This window comes from Labrus bergylta, chromosome 5 (assembly GCF_963930695.1).
Source record: "Labrus bergylta chromosome 5, fLabBer1.1, whole genome shotgun sequence".
Lineage (NCBI taxonomy): Eukaryota > Metazoa > Chordata > Actinopteri > Labriformes > Labridae > Labrus > Labrus bergylta.
The window spans coordinates 424358-446287 of NC_089199.1; positions in this window are offsets into that span (position 1 = coordinate 424358).

Below are 21930 nucleotides of genomic sequence, written 5' to 3' on the forward strand. Positions count from 1 at the left end.
AAATCTTTTCATGAAAAATTTCAACTTTTTTGAAGCAGAAATCTTTTCATGAAAATTTTCAACTTTTTTGAAGCCGAAATCTTTTCATGAAAATTTTCAACTTTTTTGAAGCTGAAATCTTTTCATGAAAATCTTCGACTTTTTTGAAGCCGAAATACTTCATGAAAATTTTCAACTTTTTTGAAGCTGAAATCTTTTCATGAAAATCTTCGACTTTTTTGAAGCCGAAATCTTTTCATGAAAATTTTCAACTTTTTTGAAGCCGAAATCTTTTCATGAAAATGTTCAACTTTTTTGAAGCAGAAATCTTTTCATGAAAATTTTCAACTTTTTTGAAGCCGAAATCTTTTCATGAAAATTTTCAACTTTTTTGAAGCCGAAATCTTTTCATGAAAATCTTCGACTTTTTTGAAGCCGAAATACTTCATGAAAATTTTCAACTTTTTTGAAGCAGAAATAGTTCATGAAAATTTTTAACTTTTTTGAAGCCGAAATCTTTTCATGAAAATTTTCAACTTTTTTGAAGCAGAAATAGTTCATGAAAATTTTCATCTTTTTTGAAGCCGAAATCTTTTCATGAAAAATTTCAACTTTTTTGAAGCCGAAATCTTTTCATGAAAATCTTCGACTTTTTTGAAGCCGAAATACTTCATGAAAATTTTCAACTTTTTTGAAGCAGAAATAGTTCATGAAAATTTTCAACTTTTTTGAAGCCGAAATCTTTTCATGAAAATTTTCAACTTTTTTGAAGCAGAAATCTTTTCATGAAATTTTTCAACTTTTTTGAAATAGAAATAGTTCATGAAAATTCTCAACTTTTTTGAAGTAGAAATAGTTCATGAAAATTTTGAACTTTTTTGAAGCCAAAATCTTTTCATGAAAATTTTCAACTTTTTTGAAGCCGAAATAGTTCATGAAAATTTTCAACTTTTTTGAAGCCGAAATAGTTCATGAAAATTTTCAACTTTTTTGAAGCCGAAATCTTTTCATGAAAATGTTCAACTTTTTTGAAGCAGAAATAGTTCATGAAAATTTTCATCTTTTCTTGAAGCCGAAATCTTTTCATGAAAAATTTCAACTTTTTTGAAGCAGAAATCTTTTCATGAAAATTTTCAACTTTTTTGAAGCCGAAATCTTTTCATGAAAATTTTCAACTTTTTTGAAGCCGAAATCTTTTCATGAAAATCTTCGACTTTTTTGAAGCCGAAATACTTCATGAAAATTTTCAACTTTTTTGAAGCAGAAATAGTTCATGAAAATTTTCAACTTTTTTGAAGCCGAAATCTTTTCATGAAAATTTTCAACTTTTTTGAAGCAGAAATAGTTCATGAAAATTTTCATCTTTTTTGAAGCCGAAATCTTTTCATGAAAAATTTCAACTTTTTTGAAGCCGAAATCTTTTCATGAAAATCTTCGACTTTTTTGAAGCCGAAATACTTCATGAAAATTTTCAACTTTTTTGAAGCAGAAATAGTTCATGAAAATTTTCAACTTTTTTGAAGCCAAAATCTTTTCATGAAAATTTTCAACTTTTTTGAAGCAGAAATAGTTCATGAAAATTTTCATCTTTTTTGAAGCCGAAATCTTTTCATGAAAAATTTCAACTTTTTTGAAGCAGAAATCTTTTCATGAAAATTTTCAGCTTTTTTGAAGCCGAAATCTTTTCATGAAAAATTTCAACTTTTTTGAAGCAGAAATCTTTTCATGAAAATTTTCAACTTTTTTGAAGCCGAAATCTTTTCATGAAAATTTTCAACTTTTTTGAAGCTGAAATCTTTTCATGAAAATCTTCGACTTTTTTGAAGCCGAAATACTTCATGAAAATTTTCAACTTTTTTGAAGCTGAAATCTTTTCATGAAAATCTTCGACTTTTTTGAAGCCGAAATCTTTTCATGAAAATTTTCAACTTTTTTGAAGCCGAAATCTTTTCATGAAAATGTTCAACTTTTTTGAAGCAGAAATCTTTTCATGAAAATTTTCAACTTTTTTGAAGCCGAAATCTTTTCATGAAAATTTTCAACTTTTTTGAAGCCGAAATCTTTTCATGAAAATCTTCGACTTTTTTGAAGCCGAAATACTTCATGAAAATTTTCAACTTTTTTGAAGCAGAAATAGTTCATGAAAATTTTTAACTTTTTTGAAGCCGAAATCTTTTCATGAAAATTTTCAACTTTTTTGAAGCAGAAATAGTTCATGAAAATTTTCATCTTTTTTGAAGCCGAAATCTTTTCATGAAAAATTTCAACTTTTTTGAAGCCGAAATCTTTTCATGAAAATCTTCGACTTTTTTGAAGCCGAAATACTTCATGAAAATTTTCAACTTTTTTGAAGCAGAAATAGTTCATGAAAATTTTCAACTTTTTTGAAGCCGAAATCTTTTCATGAAAATTTTCAACTTTTTTGAAGCAGAAATCTTTTCATGAAATTTTTCAACTTTTTTGAAATAGAAATAGTTCATGAAAATTCTCAACTTTTTTGAAGTAGAAATAGTTCATGAAAATTTTGAACTTTTTTGAAGCCAAAATCTTTTCATGAAAATTTTCAACTTTTTTGAAGCCGAAATAGTTCATGAAAATTTTCAACTTTTTTGAAGCCGAAATAGTTCATGAAAATTTTCAACTTTTTTGAAGCCGAAATCTTTTCATGAAAATGTTCAACTTTTTTGAAGCAGAAATAGTTCATGAAAATTTTCATCTTTTCTTGAAGCCGAAATCTTTTCATGAAAAATTTCAACTTTTTTGAAGCAGAAATCTTTTCATGAAAATTTTCAACTTTTTTGAAGCCGAAATCTTTTCATGAAAATTTTCAACTTTTTTGAAGCCGAAATCTTTTCATGAAAATCTTCGACTTTTTTGAAGCCGAAATACTTCATGAAAATTTTCAACTTTTTTGAAGCAGAAATAGTTCATGAAAATTTTCAACTTTTTTGAAGCCGAAATCTTTTCATGAAAATTTTCAACTTTTTTGAAGCAGAAATAGTTCATGAAAATTTTCATCTTTTTTGAAGCCGAAATCTTTTCATGAAAAATTTCAACTTTTTTGAAGCCGAAATCTTTTCATGAAAATCTTCGACTTTTTTGAAGCCGAAATACTTCATGAAAATTTTCAACTTTTTTGAAGCAGAAATAGTTCATGAAAATTTTCAACTTTTTTGAAGCCAAAATCTTTTCATGAAAATTTTCAACTTTTTTGAAGCAGAAATAGTTCATGAAAATTTTCATCTTTTTTGAAGCCGAAATCTTTTCATGAAAATTTTCAACTTTTTTGAAGCAGAAATAGTTCATGAAAATTTTCAACTTTTTTGATGCAGAAATAGTTCATGAAAATTTTCAACTTTTTTGATGCCAAAATCTTTTCATGAAAATTTTGAACTTTTTTGAAGCCGAAATCTTTTCATGAAAATCTTAGACTTTTTTGAAGCAGAAATCTTTTCATGAAAATTTTCAACTTTTTTGAAGCCGAAATAGTTCATGAAAATTTTCAACTTTTTTGAAGCCGAAATCTTTTCATGAAAATGTTCAACTTTTTTGAAGCAGAAAAAGTTCATGAAAATTTTCAACTTTTTTGAAGCCGAAATCTTTTCATGAAAATTTTCAACTTTTTTGATGCAGAAATCTTTTCATGAAAATTTTCAACTTTTTTGAAGCCTAAATCTTTTCATGAAAATTTTTACCTTTTTTGAAGCAGAAATCTTTTCATGAAAATTTTCAACTTTTTTGAAGCCGAAATCTTTTCATGAAAATTTTCAACTTTTTTGAAGCAGAAATCTTTTCATGAAATTTTTCAACTTTTTTGAAATAGAAATAGTTCATGAAAATTCTCAACTTTTTTGAAGTAGAAATAGTTCATGAAAATTTTGAACTTTTTTGAAGCCAAAATCTTTTCATGAAAATTTTCAACTTTTTTGAAGCCGAAATAGTTCATGAAAATTTTCAACTTTTTTGAAGCCGAAATAGTTCATGAAAATTTTCAACTTTTTTGAAGCCGAAATCTTTTCATGAAAATGTTCAACTTTTTTGAAGCAGAAATAGTTCATGAAAATTTTCATCTTTTCTTGAAGCCGAAATCTTTTCATGAAAAATTTCAACTTTTTTGAAGCAGAAATCTTTTCATGAAAATTTTCAACTTTTTTGAAGCCGAAATCTTTTCATGAAAATTTTCAACTTTTTTGAAGCCGAAATCTTTTCATGAAAATCTTCGACTTTTTTGAAGCCGAAATACTTCATGAAAATTTTCAACTTTTTTGAAGCAGAAATAGTTCATGAAAATTTTTAACTTTTTTGAAGCCGAAATCTTTTCATGAAAATTTTCAACTTTTTTGAAGCAGAAATAGTTCATGAAAATTTTCATCTTTTTTGAAGCCGAAATCTTTTCATGAAAAATTTCAACTTTTTTGAAGCCGAAATCTTTTCATGAAAATCTTCGACTTTTTTGAAGCCGAAATACTTCATGAAAATTTTCAACTTTTTTGAAGCAGAAATAGTTCATGAAAATTTTCAACTTTTTTGAAGCCGAAATCTTTTCATGAAAATTTTCAACTTTTTTGAAGCAGAAATAGTTCATGAAAATTTTCATCTTTTTTGAAGCCGAAATCTTTTCATGAAAAATTTCAACTTTTTTGAAGCAGAAATCTTTTCATGAAAATGTTCAACTTTTTTGAAGCCGAAATCTTTTCATGAAAATTTTCAACTTTTTTGAAGCCGAAATCTTTTCATGAAAATCTTCGACTTTTTTGAAGCCGAAATACTTCATGAAAATTTTCAACTTTTTTGAAGCAGAAATAGTTCATGAAAATTTTCAACTTTTTTGAAGCAGAAATAGTTCATGAAAATTTTCAACTTTTTTGAAGCAGAAATCTTTTCATGAAAATTTTTACCTTTTTTGAAGCAGAAATCTTTTCATGAAAATTTTCAACTTTTTTGAAAATGAAATCTTTTCATGAAAATTTTCAACTTTTTTGAAGCAGAAATCTTTTCATGAAATTTTTCAACTTTTTTGAAATAGAAATAGTTCATGAAAATTCTCAACTTTTTTGAAGTAGAAATAGTTCATGAAAATTTTGAACTTTTTTGAAGCCAAAATCTTTTCATGAAAATTTTCAACTTTTTTGAAGCCGAAATAGTTCATGAAAATTTTCAACTTTTTTGAAGCCGAAATAGTTCATGAAAATTTTCAACTTTTTTGAAGCCGAAATCTTTTCATGATAATTTTCAACTTTTTTGAAGCCGAAATCTTTTCATGAAAATTTTCAACTTTTTTGAAGCCGAAATCTTTTCATGAAAATCTTCGACTTTTTTGAAGCCGAAATACTTCATGAAAATTTTCAACTTTTTTGAAGCAGAAATAGTTCATGAAAATTTTCAACTTTTTTGAAGCCGAAATCTTTTCATGAAAATTTTCAACTTTTTTGAAGCCAAAATCTTTTCATGAAAATTTTCAACTTTTTTGAAGCAGAAATAGTTTATGAAAATTTTCATCTTTTTTGAAGCCGAAATCTTTTCATGAAAAATTTCAACTTTTTTGAAGCAGAAATAGTTCATGAAAATTTTCAACTTTTTTGAAGCAGAAATAGTTCATGAAAATTTTCAACTTTTTTGAAGCCGAAATCTTTTCATGAAAATGTTCAACTTTTTTGAAGCAGAAATAGTTCATGAAAATTTTCAACTTTTTTGATGCAGAAATAGTTCATGAAAATTTTCAACTTTTTTGATGCCAAAATCTTTTCATGAAAATTTTCAACTTTTTTGAAGCAGAAATAGTTCATGAAGATTTTCAACTTTTTTGAAGCCGAAATCTTTTCATGAAAATGTTCAACTTTTTTGAAGCAGAAATAGTTCATGAAAATTTTGAACTTTTTTGAAGCCGAAATCTTTTCATGAAAATCTTCGACTTTTTTGAAGCAGAAATCTTTTCATGAAAATTTTCAACTTTTTTGAAGCCGAAATAGTTCATGAAAATTTTCAACTTTTTTGAAGCCGAAATCTTTTCATGAAAATTTTCAACTTTTTTGAAGCCAAAATCTTTTCATGAAAATTTTCAACTTTTTTGAAGCAGAAATAGTTCATGAAAATTTTCAACTTTTTTGAAGCCGAAATCTTTTCATGAAAATTTTCAACTTTTTTCAAGCAGAAATAGTTCATTAAAATTTTCAACTTTTTTGAAGCAGAAATCTTTTCATGAAAATTTTCAACTTTTTTCAAGCAGAAATAGTTCATGAAAATTTTCAACTTTTTTGAAGCAGAAATCTTTTCATGAAAATTTTCAACTTTTTTCAAGCAGAAATAGTTCATGAAAATTTTCAACTTTTTTGAAGCCGAAATCTTTTCATGAAAAATTTCAACTTTTTTGAAGCCGAAATCTTTTCATGAAAATCTTCGACTTTTTTGAAGCCGAAATACTTCATGAAAATTTTCAACTTTTTTGAAGCAGAAATAGTTCATGAAAATTTTCAACTTTTTTGAAGCCGAAATCTTTTCATGAAAATTTTCAACTTTTTTGAAGCAGAAATAGTTCATGAAAATTTTCATCTTTTTTGAAGCCGAAATCTTTTCATGAAAAATTTCAACTTTTTTGAAGCAGAAATCTTTTCATGAAAATGTTCAACTTTTTTGAAGCCGAAATCTTTTCATGAAAATTTTCAACTTTTTTGAAGCCGAAATCTTTTCATGAAAATCTTCGACTTTTTTGAAGCCGAAATACTTCATGAAAATTTTCAACTTTTTTGAAGCAGAAATAGTTCATGAAAATTTTCAACTTTTTTGAAGCAGAAATAGTTCATGAAAATTTTCAACTTTTTTGAAGCAGAAATCTTTTCATGAAAATTTTTACCTTTTTTGAAGCAGAAATCTTTTCATGAAAATTTTCAACTTTTTTGAAAATGAAATCTTTTCATGAAAATTTTCAACTTTTTTGAAGCAGAAATCTTTTCATGAAATTTTTCAACTTTTTTGAAATAGAAATAGTTCATGAAAATTCTCAACTTTTTTGAAGTAGAAATAGTTCATGAAAATTTTGAACTTTTTTGAAGCCAAAATCTTTTCATGAAAATTTTCAACTTTTTTGAAGCCGAAATAGTTCATGAAAATTTTCAACTTTTTTGAAGCCGAAATAGTTCATGAAAATTTTCAACTTTTTTGAAGCCGAAATCTTTTCATGATAATTTTCAACTTTTTTGAAGCCGAAATCTTTTCATGAAAATTTTCAACTTTTTTGAAGCCGAAATCTTTTCATGAAAATCTTCGACTTTTTTGAAGCCGAAATACTTCATGAAAATTTTCAACTTTTTTGAAGCAGAAATAGTTCATGAAAATTTTCAACTTTTTTGAAGCCGAAATCTTTTCATGAAAATTTTCAACTTTTTTGAAGCCAAAATCTTTTCATGAAAATTTTCAACTTTTTTGAAGCAGAAATAGTTTATGAAAATTTTCATCTTTTTTGAAGCCGAAATCTTTTCATGAAAAATTTCAACTTTTTTGAAGCAGAAATAGTTCATGAAAATTTTCAACTTTTTTGAAGCAGAAATAGTTCATGAAAATTTTCAACTTTTTTGAAGCCGAAATCTTTTCATGAAAATGTTCAACTTTTTTGAAGCAGAAATAGTTCATGAAAATTTTCAACTTTTTTGATGCAGAAATAGTTCATGAAAATTTTCAACTTTTTTGATGCCAAAATCTTTTCATGAAAATTTTCAACTTTTTTGAAGCAGAAATAGTTCATGAAGATTTTCAACTTTTTTGAAGCCGAAATCTTTTCATGAAAATGTTCAACTTTTTTGAAGCAGAAATAGTTCATGAAAATTTTGAACTTTTTTGAAGCCGAAATCTTTTCATGAAAATCTTCGACTTTTTTGAAGCAGAAATCTTTTCATGAAAATTTTCAACTTTTTTGAAGCCGAAATAGTTCATGAAAATTTTCAACTTTTTTGAAGCCGAAATCTTTTCATGAAAATTTTCAACTTTTTTGAAGCCAAAATCTTTTCATGAAAATTTTCAACTTTTTTGAAGCAGAAATAGTTCATGAAAATTTTCAACTTTTTTGAAGCCGAAATCTTTTCATGAAAATTTTCAACTTTTTTCAAGCAGAAATAGTTCATTAAAATTTTCAACTTTTTTGAAGCAGAAATCTTTTCATGAAAATTTTCAACTTTTTTCAAGCAGAAATAGTTCATGAAAATTTTCAACTTTTTTGAAGCAGAAATCTTTTCATGAAAATTTTCAACTTTTTTCAAGCAGAAATAGTTCATGAAAATTTTCAACTTTTTTGAAGCCGAAATCTTTTCATGAAAATTTTCAACTTTTTTGAAGCCAAAATCTTTTCATGAAAATTTTCAACTTTTTTGAAGCAGAAATAGTTCATGAAAATTTTCATCTTTTTTGAAGCCGGAATCTTTTCATGAAAAATTTCAACTTTTTTGAAGCACAAATCTTTTCATGAAAATTTTCAACTTTTTTGAAGCCGAAATCTTTTCATGAAAATTTTCAACTTTTTTGAAGCCGAAATCTTTTCATGAAAATCTTCGACTTTTTTGAAGCCGAAATACTTCATGAAAATTTTCAACTTTTTTGAAGCAGAAATAGTTCATGAAAATTTTCAACTTTTTTGAAGCAGAAATAGTTCATGAAAATTTTCAACTTTTTTGAAGCAGAAATAGTTCATGAAAATTTTCAACTTTTTTGAAGCCGAAATCTTTTCATGAAAATTTTCAACTTTTTTGAAGCAGAAATAGTTCATGAAAATTTTCAACTTTTTTGATGCAGAAATAGTTCATGAAAATTTTCAACTTTTTTGAAGCCAAAATCTTTTCATGAAAATTTTCAACTTTTTTGAAGCAGAAATAGTTCATGAAGATTTTCAACTTTTTTGAAGCCGAAATCTTTTCATGAAAATGTTCAACTTTTTTGAAGCAGAAATAGTTCATGAAAATTTTGAACTTTTTTGAAGCCGAAATCTTTTCATGAAAATCTTCGACTTTTTTGAAGCAGAAATCTTTTCATGAAAATTTTCAACTTTTTTGAAGCCGAAATACTTCATGAAAATTTTCAACTTTTTTGAAGCCGAAATCTTTTCATGAAAATGTTCAACTTTTTTGAAGCAGAAAAAGTTCATGAAAATTTTCAACTTTTTTGAAGCCGAAATCTTTTCATGAAAATTTTCAACTTTTTTGATGCAGAAATCTTTTCATGAAAATTTTCAACTTTTTTGAAGCCTAAATCTTTTCATGAAAATTTTTACCTTTTTTGAAGCAGAAATCTTTTCATGAAAATTTTCAACTTTTTTGAAGCTGAAATCTTTTCATGAAAATTTTCAACTTTTTTGAAGCAGAAATCTTTTCATGAAATTTTTCAACTTTTTTGAAATAGAAATAGTTCATGAAAATTCTCAACTTTTTTGAAGTAGAAATAGTTCATGAAAATTTTGAACTTTTTTGAAGCCAAAATCTTTTCATGAAAATTTTCAACTTTTTTGAAGCCGAAATAGTTCATGAAAATTTTCAACTTTTTTGAAGCCGAAATAGTTCATGAAAATTTTCAACTTTTTTGAAGCCGAAATCTTTTCATGAAAATTTTCAACTTTTTTGAATTTGAAATCTTTTCATGAAAATTTTCAACTTTTTTGAAGCCTAAATCTTTTCATGAAAATTTTTAACTTTTTTGAAGCTGAAATCTTTTCATGAAAATTTTCAACTTTTTTGAAGCCGAAATCTTTTCATGAAAATGTTCAACTTTTTTGAAGCAGAAATAGTTCATGAAAATTTTCAACTTTTTTGAAGCCGAAATCTTTTCATGTAAATTTTCAACTTTTTTGGAGCCGAAATCTTTTCATGAAAATTTTCAACTTTTTTGAAGCCAAAATCTTTTCATGAAAATCTTCGACTTTTTTGAAGCAGAAATAGTTCATGAAAATTTTCAACTTTTTTGAAGCCGAAATCTTTTCATGAAAAATTTCAACTTTTTTGAAGCAGAAATCTTTTCATGAAAATTTTCAACTTTTTTGAAGCCGAAATCTTTTCATGAAAATTTTCAACTTTTTTGAAGCCGAAATCTTTTCATGAAAATGGTCAACTTTTTTGAAGCCGAAATACTTCATGAAAATTTTCAACTTTTTTGAAGCAGAAATAGTTCATGAAAATTTTCAACTTTTTTGAAGCAGAAATAGTTCATGAAAATTTTCAACTTTTTTGAAGCCGAAATCTTTTCATGAAAATTTTCAACTTTTTTGTAGCCGAAATCTTTTCATGAAAATTTTCAACTTTTTTGAATCTGAAATCTTTTCATGAAAATTTTCAACTTTTTTGAAGCCTAAATCTTTTCATGAAAATTTTTAACTTTTTTGAAGCTGAAATCTTTTCATGAAAATTTTCAACTTTTTTGAAGCCGAAATCTTTTCATGAAAATGTTCAACTTTTTTGAAGCAGAAATAGTTCATGAAAATTTTCAACTTTTTTGAAGCCGAAATCTTTTCATGTAAATTTTCAACTTTTTTGGAGCCGAAATCTTTTCATGAAAATTTTCAACTTTTTTGAAGCCAAAATCTATTCATGAAAATTTTCAACTTTTTTGAAGCAGAAATAGTTCATGAAAATTTTCAACTTTTTTGAAGCACAAATCTTTTCATGAAAATTTTCAACTTTTTTGAAGCCGAAATCTTTTCATGAAAATTTTCAACTTTTTTGAAGCCGAAATCTTTTCATGAAAATCTTCGACTTTTTTGAAGCCGAAATACTTCATGAAAATTTTCAACTTTTTTGAAGCAGAAATAGTTCATGAAAATTTTCAACTTTTTTGAAGCAGAAATAGTTCATGAAAATTTTCAACTTTTTTGAAGCAGAAATAGTTCATGAAAATGTTCAACTTTTTTGAAGCCGAAATCTTTTCATGAAAATGTTCAACTTTTTTGAAGCAGAAATAGTTCATGAAAATTTTCAACTTTTTTGATGCAGAAATAGTTCATGAAAATTTTCAACTTTTTTGATGCCAAAATCTTTTCATGAAAATTTTCAACTTTTTTGAAGCAGAAATAGTTCATGAAGATTTTCAACTTTTTTGAAGCCGAAATCTTTTCATGAAAATGTTCAACTTTTTTGAAGCAGAAATAGTTCATGAAAATTTTGAACTTTTTTGAAGCCGAAATCTTTTCATGAAAATCTTCGACTTTTTTGAAGCAGAAATCTTTTCATGAAAATTTTCAACTTTTTTGAAGCCGAAATAGTTCATGAAAATTTTCAACTTTTTTGAAGCCGAAATCTTTTCATGAAAATGTTCAACTTTTTTGAAGCAGAAAAAGTTCATGAAAATTTTCAACTTTTTTGAAGCCGAAATCTTTTCATGAAAATTTTCAACTTTTTTGATGCAGAAATCTTTTCATGAAAATTTTCAACTTTTTTGAAGCCTAAATCTTTTCATGAAAATTTTTACCTTTTTTGAAGCAGAAATCTTTTCATGAAAATTTTCAACTTTTTTGAAGCTGAAATCTTTTCATGAAAATTTTCAACTTTTTTGAAGCAGAAATCTTTTCATGAAATTTTTCAACTTTTTTGAAATAGAAATAGTTCATGAAAATTCTCAACTTTTTTGAAGTAGAAATAGTTCATGAAAATTTTGAACTTTTTTGAAGCCAAAATCTTTTCATGAAAATTTTCAACTTTTTTGAAGCCGAAATAGTTCATGAAAATTTTCAACTTTTTTGAAGCCGAAATAGTTCATGAAAATTTTCAACTTTTTTGAAGCCGAAATCTTTTCATGAAAATTTTCAACTTTTTTGAATCTGAAATCTTTTCATGAAAATTTTCAACTTTTTTGAAGCCTAAATCTTTTCATGAAAATTTTTAACTTTTTTGAAGCTGAAATCTTTTCATGAAAATTTTCAACTTTTTTGAAGCCGAAATCTTTTCATGAAAATGTTCAACTTTTTTGAAGCAGAAATAGTTCATGAAAATTTTCAACTTTTTTGAAGCCGAAATCTTTTCATGTAAATTTTCAACTTTTTTGGAGCCGAAATCTTTTCATGAAAATTTTCAACTTTTTTGAAGCCAAAATCTTTTCATGAAAATCTTCGACTTTTTTGAAGCAGAAATAGTTCATGAAAATTTTCAACTTTTTTGAAGCCGAAATCTTTTCATGAAAAATTTCAACTTTTTTGAAGCAGAAATCTTTTCATGAAAATTTTCAACTTTTTTGAAGCCGAAATCTTTTCATGAAAATTTTCAACTTTTTTGAAGCCGAAATCTTTTCATGAAAATGGTCAACTTTTTTGAAGCCGAAATACTTCATGAAAATTTTCAACTTTTTTGAAGCAGAAATAGTTCATGAAAATTTTCAACTTTTTTGAAGCAGAAATAGTTCATGAAAATTTTCAACTTTTTTGAAGCCGAAATCTTTTCATGAAAATTTTCAACTTTTTTGTAGCCGAAATCTTTTCATGAAAATTTTCAACTTTTTTGAATCTGAAATCTTTTCATGAAAATTTTCAACTTTTTTGAAGCCTAAATCTTTTCATGAAAATTTTTAACTTTTTTGAAGCTGAAATCTTTTCATGAAAATTTTCAACTTTTTTGAAGCCGAAATCTTTTCATGAAAATGTTCAACTTTTTTGAAGCAGAAATAGTTCATGAAAATTTTCAACTTTTTTGAAGCCGAAATCTTTTCATGTAAATTTTCAACTTTTTTGGAGCCGAAATCTTTTCATGAAAATTTTCAACTTTTTTGAAGCCAAAATCTATTCATGAAAATTTTCAACTTTTTTGAAGCAGAAATAGTTCATGAAAATTTTCAACTTTTTTGATGCAGAAATAGTTCATGAAAATTTTCAACTTTTTTGATGCCAAAATCTTTTCATGAAAATTTTCAACTTTTTTGAAGCCGAAATCTTTTCATGAAAATTTTCAACTTTTTTGAAGCCGAAATCTTTTCATGAAAATCTTCGACTTTTTTGAAGCCGAAATACTTCATGAAAATTTTCAACTTTTTTGAAGCAGAAATAGTTCATGAAAATTTTCAACTTTTTTGAAGCAGAAATAGTTCATGAAAATTTTCAACTTTTTTGAAGCCAAAATCTTTTCATGAAAATTTTCAACTTTTTTGAAGCCAAAATCTTTTCATGAAAATTTTCAACTTTTTTGAAGCAGAAATAGTTCATGAAAATTTTCAACTTTTTTGAAGCCGAAATCTTTTCATGAAAATGTTCAACTTTTTTGAAGCCGAAATAGTTCATGAAAATTTTCAACTTTTTTGAAGCCGAAATCTTTTCATGAAAATTTTCAACTTTTTTGAAGCAGAAATCTTTTCATGAAAATTTTCAACTTTTTTCAAGCAGAAATAGTTCATGAAAATTTTCAACTTTTTTGAAGCAGAAATCTTTTCATGAAAATTTTCAACTTTTTTGAAGCAGAAATAGTTCATGAAAATTTTCAACTTTTTTGAAGCCGAAATCTTTTCATGAAAAATTTCAACTTTTTTGAAGCAGAAATCTTTTCATGAAAATTTTCAACTTTTTTGAAGCCGAAATCTTTTCATGAAAATTTTCAACTTTTTTGAAGCCGAAATCTTTTCATGAAAATCTTCGACTTTTTTGAAGCCGAAATACTTCATGAAAATTTTCAACTTTTTTGAAGCAGAAATAGTTCATGAAAATTTTCAACTTTTTTGAAGCAGAAATAGTTCATGAAAATTTTCAACTTTTTTGAAGCCGAAATCTTTTCATGAAAATTTTCAACTTTTTTGAATCTGAAATCTTTTCATGAAAATTTTCAACTTTTTTGAAGCCTAAATCTTTTCATGAAAATTTTTAACTTTTTTGAAGCTGAAATCTTTTCATGAAAATTTTCAACTTTTTTGAAGCCGAAATCTTTTCATGAAAATGTTCAACTTTTTTGAAGCAGAAATAGTTCATGAAAATTTTCAACTTTTTTGAAGCCGAAATCTTTTCATGTAAATTTTCAACTTTTTTGGAGCCGAAATCTTTTCATGAAAATTTTCAACTTTTTTGAAGCCAAAATCTATTCATGAAAATTTTCAACTTTTTTGAAGCAGAAATAGTTCATGAAAATTTTCAACTTTTTTGATGCAGAAATAGTTCATGAAAATTTTCAACTTTTTTGATGCCAAAATCTTTTCATGAAAATTTTCAACTTTTTTGAAGCCGAAATCTTTTCATGAAAATTTTCAACTTTTTTGAAGCCGAAATCTTTTCATGAAAATCTTCGACTTTTTTGAAGCCGAAATACTTCATGAAAATTTTCAACTTTTTTGAAGCAGAAATAGTTCATGAAAATTTTCAACTTTTTTGAAGCAGAAATAGTTCATGAAAATTTTCAACTTTTTTGAAGCCAAAATCTTTTCATGAAAATTTTCAACTTTTTTGAAGCCAAAATCTTTTCATGAAAATTTTCAACTTTTTTGAAGCAGAAATAGTTCATGAAAATTTTCAACTTTTTTGAAGCCGAAATCTTTTCATGAAAATGTTCAACTTTTTTGAAGCCGAAATAGTTCATGAAAATTTTCAACTTTTTTGAAGCCGAAATCTTTTCATGAAAATTTTCAACTTTTTTGAAGCAGAAATCTTTTCATGAAAATTTTCAACTTTTTTCAAGCAGAAATAGTTCATGAAAATTTTCAACTTTTTTGAAGCAGAAATCTTTTCATGAAAATTTTCAACTTTTTTGAAGCAGAAATAGTTCATGAAAATTTTCAACTTTTTTGAAGCCGAAATCTTTTCATGAAAAATTTCAACTTTTTTGAAGCAGAAATCTTTTCATGAAAATTTTCAACTTTTTTGAAGCCGAAATCTTTTCATGAAAATTTTCAACTTTTTTGAAGCCGAAATCTTTTCATGAAAATCTTCGACTTTTTTGAAGCCGAAATACTTCATGAAAATTTTCAACTTTTTTGAAGCAGAAATAGTTCATGAAAATTTTCAACTTTTTTGAAGCAGAAATAGTTCATGAAAATTTTCAACTTTTTTGAAGCCGAAATCTTTTCATGAAAATTTTCAACTTTTTTGTAGCCGAAATCTTTTCATGAAAATTTTCAACTTTTTTGAATCTGAAATCTTTTCATGAAAATTTTCAACTTTTTTGAAGCCTAAATCTTTTCATGAAAATTTTTAACTTTTTTGAAGCTGAAATCTTTTCATGAAAATTTTCAACTTTTTTGAAGCCGAAATCTTTTCATGAAAATTTTCAACTTTTTTGAAGCAGAAATAGTTCATGAAAATTTTCAACTTTTTTGATGCAGAAATAGTTCATGAAAATTTTCAACTTTTTTGATGCCAAAATCTTTTCATGAAAATTTTCAACTTTTTTGAAGCAGAAATAGTTCATGAAAATTTTCAACTTTTTTGAAGCAGAAATCTTTTCATGAAAATTTTCAACTTTTTTGAAGCCGAAATCTTTTCATGAAAATTTTCAACTTTTTTGAAGCCGAAATCTTTTCATGAAAATTTTCAACTTTTTTGAAGCAGAAATAGTTCATGAAAATTTTGAACTTTTTTGAAGCCGAAATCTTTTCATGAAAATCTTCGACTTTTTTGAAGCAGAAATCTTTTCATGAAAATCTTCAACTTTTTTGAAGCAGAAATAGTTCATGAAAATTTTGAACTTTTTTGAAGCCGAAATCTTTTCATGAAAATCTTCGACTTTTTTGAAGCAGAAATCTTTTCATGAAAATTTTCAACTTTTTTGAAGCTGAAATACTTCATGAAAATCTTCAAATCTTTTAAAGCCGAAATCTTTTCATGTAAATTTTCAACTTTTTTGAAGCCTAAAGACTTCATGAAAATTTTCAACTTTATTGAAGCCGAAATCTTTTCATAAAAATTTTCAACTTTTTTGAAGCAGAAATAGTTCATGAAAAAATTTTCAACTTTTTTGAAGCCGAAATCTTTTCATGAAAATGTTCAACTTTTTTAAAGCAGAAATAGTTCATGAAAATTTTCAACTTTTTTGAAGCCGAAATCTTTTCATGAAAATGTTCAACTTTTTTGAAGCAGAAATAGTTCATGAAAATTTTCAACTTTTTTGAAGCAGAAATAGTTCATGAAGATTTTTAACTTTTTTGAAGCCGAAATCTTTTCATGAAAATGTTCAACTTTTTTGAAGCATAAATATTTCATGAAAATTTTGAACTTTTTTGAAGCCGAAATCTTTTCATGAAAATCTTCGACTTTTTTGAAGCAGAAATCTTTTCATGAAAATTTTCAACTTTTTTGAAGCTGAAATACTTCATGAAAATCTTCAAATCTTTTAAAGCCGAAATCTTTTCATGTAAATTTTCAACTTTTTTGAAGCCTAAAGACTTCATGAAAATTTTCAACTTTATTGAAGCCGAAATCTTTTCATAAAAATTTTCAACTTTTTTGAAGCAGAAATAGTTCATGAAAAAATTTTCAACTTTTTTGAAGCCGAAATCTTTTCATGAAAATGTTCAACTTTTTTGAAGCAGAAATAGTTCATGAAAATTTTCAGCTTTTTTGAAGCCGAAATCTTTTCATGAAAATGTTCAACTTTTTTGAAGCAGAAATAGTTCATGAAAATTTTCAACTTTTTTGAAGCCGAAATCTTTATGAAAATTTTCAACTTTTTTGAAGCTGAAATCTTTTCATGAAAATGTTCAACTTTTTTGAAGCCGAAATCTTTTCATGAAAATTTTCAACTTTTTTGAAGCCGAAATCTTTTCATGAAAATTTTCAACTTTCTAGAAGCCTAAATCTTTTCATGAAAATTTTCAACATTTTTGAAGCCGAAATCTTTTCATGAAAATTTTTCAACTTTTTTGAAGCAGAAATAGTTCATGAAAATTTTCAACTTTTTTGAAGCCGAAATCTTTTCATGAAAATTTTCAACTTTTTTGAAGCCGAAATCTTTTCATGAAAATTTTCAACTTTTTTGAAGCCGAAATCTTTTCATGAAAATTTTTCAACTTTTTTGAAGCAGAAATAGTTCATGAAAATTTTCAACTTTTTTGAAGCCGAAATCTTTTCATGAAAATTTTCAACTTTTTTGAAGCAGAAATCTTTTCATGAAAATTTTCAACTTTTTTGAAGCCGAAATCTTTTCATGAAAATTTTCAACTTTTTTGAAGCCGAAATCTTTTCATGAAAATCTTCGACTTTTTTGAAGCCGAAATACTTCATGAAAATTTTCAACTTTTTTGAAGCAGAAATAGTTCATGAAAATTTTCAACTTTTTTGAAGCAGAAATAGTTCATGAAAATTTTCAACTTTTTTGAAGCCGAAATCTTTTCATGAAAATTTTCAACTTTTTTGAAGCCGAAATCTTTTCATGAAAACTTTCAACTTTTTTGAAGCAGAAATAGTTCATGAAAATTTTCAACTTTTTTGAAGCCGAAATCTTTTCATGAAAATGTTCAACTTTTTTGAAGCAGAAATAGTTCATGAAAATTTTCAACTTTTTTGAAGCAGAAATAGTTCATGAAAATTTTCAACTTTTTTGAAGCAGAAATCTTTTCATGAAAATGTTCAACTTTTTTGAAGCAGAAATAGTTCATGAAAATTTTCAACTTTTTTGAAGCCAAAATCTTTTCATGAAAATTTTCAACTTTCTAGAAGCCTAAATCTTTTCATGAAAATTTTCAACTTTTTTGAAGCCGAAATCTTTTCATGAAAATTTTTCAACTTTTTTGAAGCAGAAATAGTTCATGAAAATTTTCAACTTTTTTGAAGCCGAAATCTTTTCATGAAAATTTTCAACTTTTTTGAAGCCGAAATCTTTTCATGAAAATTTTTCAACTTTTTTGAAGCAGAAATAGTTCATGAAAATTTTCAACTTTTTTGAAGCCAAAATCTTTTCATGAAAATTTTCAACTTTTTTGAAGCCTAAATCTTTTCATGAAAATTTTCAACTTTTTTGAAGCCGAAATCTTTTCATGAAAATTTTTCAACTTTTTTGAAGCAGAAATAGTTCATGAAAATTTTCAACTTTTTTGAAGCCGAAATCTTTTCATGAAAATTTTCAACTTTTTTGAAGCCAAAATCTTTTCATGAAAATTTTCAACTTTTTTCAAGCAGAAATAGTTCATGAAAATTTTCAACTTTTTTGAAGCCGAAATCTTTTCATGAAAAATTTCAACTTTTTTGAAGCAGAAATCTTTTCATGAAAATTTTCAACTTTTTTGAAGCCGAAATCTTTTCATGAAAATTTTCAACTTTTTTGACGCCGAAATCTTTTCATGAAAATCTTGGACTTTTTTGAAGCCGAAATACTTCATGAAAATTTTCAACTTTTTTGAAGCAGAAATAGTTCATGAAAATTTTCAACTTTTTTGAAGCAGAAATAGTTCATGAAAATTTTCAACTTTTTTGAAGCCGAAATCTTTTCATGAAAATTTTCAACTTTTTTGAAGCCGAAATCTTTTCATGAAAATTTTTCAACTTTTTTGAAGCAGAAATAGTTCATGAAAATTTTCAACTTTTTTGAAGCCAAAATCTTTTCATGAAAATTTTCAACTTTTTTGAAGCCTAAATCTTTTCATGAAAATTTTCAACTTTTTTGAAGCCGAAATCTTTTCATGAAAATTTTTCAACTTTTTTGAAGCAGAAATAGTTCATGAAAATTTTCAACTTTTTTGAAGCCGAAATCTTTTCATGAAAATTTTCAACTTTTTTGAAGCCAAAATCTTTTCATGAAAATTTTCAACTTTTTTCAAGCAGAAATAGTTCATGAAAATTTTCAACTTTTTTGAAGCCGACATCTTTTCATGAAAAATTTCAACTTTTTTGAAGCAGAAATCTTTTCATGAAAATTTTCAACTTTTTTGAAGCCGAAATCTTTTCATGAAAATTTTCAACTTTTTTGACGCCGAAATCTTTTCATGAAAATCTTGGACTTTTTTGAAGCCGAAATAGTTCATGAAAATTTTCAACTTTTTTGAAGCAGAAATAGTTCATGAAAATTTTCAACTTTTTTGAAGCAGAAATAGTTCATGAAAATTTTCAACTTTTTTGAAGCCGAAATCTTTTCATGAAAACTTTCAACTTTTTTGAAGCCGAAATCTTTTCATGAAAATTTTCAACTTTTTTGAATCTGAAATCTTTTCATGAAAATTTTCAACTTTTTTGAAGCAGAAATCTATTCATGAAAATTTTCAACTTTTTTGAAGCCGAAATCTTTTCATGAAAATGTTCAACTTTTTTGAAGCAGAAATAGTTCATGAAAATTTTCAACTTTTTTGAAGCAGAAATAGTTCATGAAAATTTTCAACTTTTTTGAAGCAGAAATCTTTTCATGAAAATGTTCAACTTTTTTGAAGCAGAAATAGTTCATGAAAATTTTCAACTTTTTTGAAGCCAAAATCTTTTCATGAAAATTTTCAACTTTCTAGAAGCCTAAATCTTTTCATGAAAATTTTCAACTTTTTTGAAGCCGAAATCTTTTCATGAAAATTTTTCAACTTTTTTGAAGCAGAAATCTTTTCATGTAAATTTTCAACTTTTTTGAAGCCGAAATCTTTTCATGAAAACTTTCAACTTTTTTGAAGCAGAAATAGTTCATGAAAATTTTCAACTTTTTTGAAGCCGAAATCTTTTCATGAAAATGTTCAACTTTTTTGAAGCAGAAATAGTTCATGAAAATTTTCAACTTTTTTGAAGCAGAAATAGTTCATGAAAATTTTCAACTTTTTTGAAGCAGAAATCTTTTCATGAAAATGTTCAACTTTTTTGAAGCAGAAATAGTTCATGAAAATTTTCAACTTTTTTGAAGCCAAAATCTTTTCATGAAAATTTTCAACTTTCTAGAAGCCTAAATCTTTTCATGAAAATTTTCAACTTTTTTGAAGCCGAAATCTTTTCATGAAAATTTTTCAACTTTTTTGAAGCAGAAATAGTTCATGAAAATTTTCAACTTTTTTGAAGCCGAAATCTTTTCATGAAAATTTTCAACTTTTTTGAAGCCGAAATCTTTTCATGAAAATTTTTCAACTTTTTTCAAGCAGAAATAGTTCATGAAAATTTTCAACTTGTTTGAAGCCAAAATCTTTTCATGAAAATTTTCAACTTTTTTGAAGCCGAAATCTTTTCATGAAAATTTTTCAACTTTTTTGAAGCAGAAATAGTTCATGAAAATTTTCAACTTTTTTGAAGCCGAAATCTTTTCATGAAAATTTTCAACTTTTTTGAAGCCAAAATCTTTTCATGAAAATTTTCAACTTTTTTCAAGCAGAAATAGTTCATGAAAATTTTCAACTTTTTTGAAGCCGAAATCTTTTCATGAAAATTTTTCAACTTTTTTGAAGCAGAAATAGTTCATGAAAATTTTCAACTTTTTTGAAGCCGAAATCTTTTCATGAAAATTTTCAACTTTTTTGAAGCCAAAATCTTTTCATGAAAATTTTCAACTTTTTTCAAGCAGAAATAGTTCATGAAAATTTTCAACTTTTTTGAAGCCGAAATCTTTTCATGAAAATTTTTCAACTTTTTTGAAGCAGTAATAGTTCATGAAAATTTTCAACTTTTTTGAAGCCGAAATCTTTTCATGAAAATTTTCAACTTTTTTGAAGCCAAAATCTTTTCATGAAAATTTTCAACTTTTTTCAAGCAGAAATAGTTCATGAAAATTTTCAACTTTTTTGAAGCCGAAATCTTTTCATGAAAATGTTCAACTTTTTTGAAGCCGAAATCTTTTCATGAAAATTTTCAACTTTTTTGAAGCCGAAATCTTTTCATGAAAATTTTCAACTTTCTAGAAGCCTAAATCTTTTCATGAAAATTTTCAACATTTTTGAAGCCGAAATCTTTTCATGAAAATTTTTCAACTTTTTTGAAGCAGAAATAGTTCATGAAAATTTTCAACTTTTTTGAAGCCGAAATCTTTTCATGAAAATTTTCAACTTTTTTGAAGCCGAAATCTTTTCATGAAAATTTTTCAACTTTTTTGAAGCAGAAATAGTTCATGAAAATTTTCAACTTTTTTGAAGCCAAAATCTTTTCATGAAAATTTTCAACTTTTTTGAAGCCTAAATCTTTTCATGAAAATTTTCAACTTTTTTGAAGCCGAAATCTTTTCATGAAAATTTTTCAACTTTTTTGAAGCAGAAATAGTTCATGAAAATTTTCAACTTTTTTGAAGCCGAAATCTTTTCATGAAAATTTTTAACTTTTTTGAAGCAGAAATCTTTTCATGAAAATTTTCAACTTTTTTGAAGCCGAAATCTTTTCATGAAAATTTTCAACTTTTTTGAAGCCGAAATCTTTTCATGAAAATCTTCGACTTTTTTGAAGCCGAAATACTTCATGAAAATTTTCAACTTTTTTGAAGCAGAAATAGTTCATGAAAATTTTCAACTTTTTTGAAGCAGAAATAGTTCATGAAAATTTTCAACTTTTTTGAAGCCGAAATCTTTTCATGAAAATTTTCAACTTTTTTGAAGCCGAAATCTTTTCATGAAAACTTTCAACTTTTTTGAAGCAGAAATAGTTCATGAAAATTTTCAACTTTTTTGAAGCCGAAATCTTTTCATGAAAATGTTCAACTTTTTTGAAGCAGAAATAGTTCATGAAAATTTTCAACTTTTTTGAAGCAGAAATAGTTCATGAAAATTTTCAACTTTTTTGAAGCAGAAATCTTTTCATGAAAATGTTCAACTTTTTTGAAGCAGAAATAGTTCATGAAAATTTTCAACTTTTTTGAAGCCAAAATCTTTTCATGAAAATTTTCAACTTTCTAGAAGCCTAAATCTTTTCATGAAAATGTTCAACTTTTTTGAAGCCGAAATCTTTTCATGAAAATTTTTCAACTTTTTTGAAGCAGAAATAGTTCATGAAAATTTTCAACTTTTTTGAAGCCGAAATCTTTTCATGAAAATTTTCAACTTTTTTGAAGCCGAAATCTTTTCATGAAAATTTTTCAACTTTTTTGAAGCAGAAATAGTTCATGAAAATTTTCAACTTTTTTGAAGCCAAAATCTTTTCATGAAAAT